We start from the raw sequence: 5,015 nt of genomic DNA on the forward strand, positions 1-5,015 counted from the left end.
GTTATTTATTGTAAATCTTCAATTGCTGTTTTGCTGAAAAGACCACTTTAATACATACCATTACTGTTTCCTCTATAGAATTTTATAATTAGAAATATATAGAACATTCAGACAAGCAGTTCTTGGAACAGTGTGTGGGAGCTTACAGGTACTGATTAGCCATAAATTGTCTGGGTGGTACCAGTTCAAAATTGCTAATTAAAGCTTAAAATACCAACCGACATTACAATGAGTGATACTTGTGCTTGACCATTTGCAGCTGAGTATTATCAGGCATTCCATGCTTGACTAAAATCAAGTCCCACTGGTGTGATACATGTGCCATTACCTGCTGCTTTAGAGCAAGTCCTGTTCTGGTACCCAACAGCGATGGGCTTCAGCACCTAAAATGAAGCATTCTATATTGGTTCCCAAATGCATCTGCATTACCACTATTTATTTCTTTATTCCTACTCATTGTCATCATTGCCAGGATCCCTACATGTTTTTTCACTACTAAGTGATGTGAGCTCCCCATTATTGTTTGTAATACAAGAATAGCCTCAATACAAAACATTGTCCTGTAGCTTCAGTCATTTTCTGGAGATGACAGAAAATGTACAAGCAATGAGCTGAGGTTTTTGAAATGATTAACAAAGGAGGAGTCAAAGGTTCATGCTTGAAATCTTCTTTCTAACTCGAAGTCCTCCATGATGTTGTGTGTTCACACTGATATTAATTGGTGCCATCTATGTGATTTACAAGTACAGCCTGTGAGCACTGTATATAACTTAGATATAAGAAAAAGAAACCAGAAGAGACATTTGAGAATTGGACAGAGCCCTGGATATGCCAATGCTGTTAGCTTCAATAGCTGAAGGACATTAAGAGCTTTTTAGTTCTTAAGAAACAGCTGTCTGGTGGGAATAAAACTGTCTTTATAATTAACCTATTTACTCAGTGCCTTTGTTTTGGATTGGAACAAACTTCAAGTTCAGATTTGGCTGGTTATATATGTATTTTTATTAACTCCCAGCTGAATTTTCCAGAACAAATACAAATATTTACTTACCTAGAAACTGAGTACAATAAGAGAGACTGAAAAAAATCTGAGAAAGTGTTACTATAGCCAAGTATTTTGATGCAGTATCACTGCATGTTAAATAAAGTTTTTCTTATAATCTACATTTATATTTGGTTTATTTTCAATATGTTCAATGTTTTCAACATTCAGTATTTGAATATTTGCAATATTGCAATTTATTCAATGCACCTGCACCACTAGAAAGGACTAATTTCTGCTCTTATGAAAGCAAATGTTTTTAGGTATAAAATAAGTAATTCTTTCCATTCAAAAGTTGGTAAATAGGAACTAAATAATAAACTAGTAGGAAGCTACATTTTTCATTTGTTTGTTTTTAAATGAGTGTTCTTCTGGACAAAGCAGATGCAGTAGATCACATATGCCAGGACTTCAGTAGAGCACTGATGTTACCACTTGGGGTGGTACAACTAGGAAATTACTTATTAAACTGAAGTAGATGGAAAAATTGAGAGTGGATAAAAATCTTGAAGGTTGTAGGTTGCATTGAAAAGGGATTGATTGACTTGAGATTGGTAGTGTGATCTTCCAAGATTTTTCTTATACTTCCTTAAACTTACTTTTTTTGGCATAAAGTTTGTGGATGACATTGGGTCAAGAGACTGAAGAACATATTCAGGTTTTCAAGCAGAAAGAATTAGAAACTTGGAGTTTTAGATATGACATGAAAAGCAATAGTACATAATAAGCATACATTACAGGGTGATTAGAGTTTCTAGGATGGGAAATAAAGGAAGATTAAGACCTGCATGCATCACTCATCCATAGGAGTTGTGAGAGAAGTGAACTGTGAAACCATAAAAAAGGAAAATGTAATCTCTGCATCCACATAGCCAGATATTTTGAGGAAAGATATGAAAATTCAAATACAATTTTAAAGATACTTCATTAGGAATAGTGATAATGGTTATAATCACACATACTCTTCAGGCGGATTTGGTAAGTGGAGAAAAACCTGCAATGTTGGCATAAGAACAGAATAACCATATTGAATTAGGCCTATGGTTTTTTGGTTATTTTTTCATACTTGTATTTGTTTCAGACTCATATATACATTTGTGTGCAGAGAACATGCAGACATAATAAACTGCTTATATAGATGAGTGCTATTGTTGCCCATCATGAGAAGATCTTCTATACACTTCATGAACTATTTGGAATATTCATTTACAGGAGAGGAAAACAGCGAAGATACCAATATCTCACCTCAGTATGATGTTATTCTGGTGCTTCTTAGTATAATACACACTGAACCCACAAATTCTTTCTTCCTCAACTGAAGCCACAAGCCACAGAACCAATGACAAAGAGGTGCTAAATTCACTTAATTATTACTAGAATACAGCAATTCTGTTCCAGGAACTAGTGATACAAAGAATTCTGTGGCCAACACTGAGCAGAATGAAGAGTGTGTCCTCTTGATGATAAAATAAGAGCTATTTCTAAACTGGACAGAGCAATGCTACAAGAATATATGGGGTGTTAACTCAAACTGTATTTGCAAAATTAAGATAGTAGATTTTGTATATTCTGTATGTTTTCTCATAGGCTAGGAAAAAGAGCATTTATTTTATAATCTAAAGTTTACGTATGTGAATTTATTGTGAATACTGGTGTTTAGGTTAACTGGTTATATAGATAGAAGAAACCTTTTTAGAAGCAAAAACATTTTTTCATAAAGTACAAGTACAACAAACTCCCCTCTCACTATTCTTGTTACCAAACCTTCAAAAAATGAATAGAATACTGGCTTACATGGGGGAGATAGTATTTGTTCAGAAGTTTTAATGAAGATGAAAACTAAAGTCACTGTAATATAATGAAGTTTGTATTTAGTTAAATTTAATTTTTTTCTACCAATTCTGGTTCTTCAATTCTCCTTCCATTCTAGGATTTTCCTTCTTTTTTCTTTTCACCTTTAGTGCTTCAGCATCTGTTCCTTGAAGCCTATCTAATCACACAAGTATTCTGTCAACTATTAGTGGTGGTGACACCTACGACATGGGAGGGAAATAAATTATCTTCTTTCCCCTCACCCTGGCTTGTATTCATAACCCAGAAACGTATATTTTTCCTTTTTTTTTTAGGGACTAATGTTGAGAAACATCAGTCTTCTCTCAGACAACAATTACCGTGGTGTTTGCCTGCAATTACTCTTCCCTGTTGCAAGGAAAATTTCTTTAGAACAACTGATCACTAAGTAATAGGTTGAAAACCAGAAAGTAATATGAGTAAACACTTGTTATCTCAATTTCTCTAATAGTAAAAATTATTTATAACTATTTTATGAATACATACCAAAAGAAAAAATTACACAAATTGCATAAAGGATTTTGAGTGGTTTTCAAGCATAAGATGACTATCAATAAGAAAGGAACCATTCAGTATGCTGAGGTCAGAAGTCAAAGGCTAAAGGCATGACATGACCGGAGTCAGTTTCCTACAAGGTGAAGACTAAAACTATTAAAAGGTTATTTTTCAATTTGAAACCCTATTTCTTTTCATTAAAATATTGCTTGGTATTCTATGCTGTAATACTACATAATATTTCATTTGTGATATTTAGATTAATACTTTAACATATGTAATTGGATGTAAATGCTTTGGACTGGATAAGACACTGCTAGTAAGATCAGTTCTGGTTTTGAGCCCAGTGTCTATGGAAGGCTAAAGGAACAGAAAGAAAAATTATACATAATAGTCTGATAACGCTCCAGAACAAAACCATGCAACAGACAGTGTAAAGTTTAGTAACTGATTTCTGGATCCATTTAATGTAAGAGAAGGTGAGATAGCTGAAGCTGACTTGATGATCTAGTAGCTGTACTTTAATGTTTAGATATCTTCAGTAAGGTTAGGCTGCTAAAGTTCCTAAGGGTGAACATAAGAGCATTTTTCCCTATGTGTTCTTTAACTTAAAAATTAGCAACATATCCATTCTTCTGAATCCACCTCTTTTTCTTGCCCAAGACACTAACATGTTCCATTTTGACTAAGTGATTATAATTATTACCACTGTATAGTCTTGACAGTTACCCCTGCATCTCACTGTTTTGTGGGTTTGGGGTTTTTTTTTTAAATACATCCAGATTGTCAGCAGTAGAGAGATTGTGTGAGGGAGACGTCTGCAGTAAGATGGAGGCAATTAATGACATTTGAAATCACACTTTCCATATAAATGAACAGTTTCCTTTCATTTCAAAACACAGTTTTCAGGACAGTAATATCTTAGGACAATAAATGTCATCTTAATTCTGTAATATGTGAGAAGGCACTTCTGAGGGTACATTTCTTAAAATGTAAGAGTCATTGCTGGCCTAGAGCAAAGGCAATCTATGTTTATTTTTTGTTCTTCTTTAATGTAAATAGATTTCCAGGTCTTCCTAGAAAACCTTCTACCAACATGTGAGCTTTGCAATCCTGAACTAAAACAAGACTTGTTCTAGGCATATGTATTAATATATATAACTCTATGTTAATGTCTGTAACTCAGATAATTTCAATAACATTCATTTATTTTAATTAACTGGCAACCTTAATATATGTGATATTGTTATGATTGACATGGGATGCCAAAGAAGCTGAATAGACTGTGGCAATTTTAAAGCACTGACATTTTTTATTACAGCACTCTGGCAGTAATTCATTGGCAAAGATGCTTTATATATTGAAATTCTACACAAATTACATGCAAAATATAGCCCTTTAATATGTCAATATGCTGCCTATGGCTGTAATTATGCAATGTGCACACATCACATTAATAACATGGAGGAAATCTGCAGTACTTAAGGATTCTCTTCTATTTGCCATAATTGCTGCAATTAGTAAAAGGGTAAAAACACATTTGCTTAATCCGTCCAAACAAGTTATAGAGTACTGAAGGAGTAAGAGTTATATATCTGCATTTCTCAGTATGATGTGAAGTTCAGCA

The sequence above is a fragment of the Acanthisitta chloris genome, unplaced genomic scaffold, assembly GCF_000695815.1.
Source record: "Acanthisitta chloris isolate BGI_N310 unplaced genomic scaffold, ASM69581v1 scaffold1964, whole genome shotgun sequence".
NCBI classification, from domain to species: Eukaryota; Metazoa; Chordata; class Aves; order Passeriformes; family Acanthisittidae; genus Acanthisitta; species Acanthisitta chloris.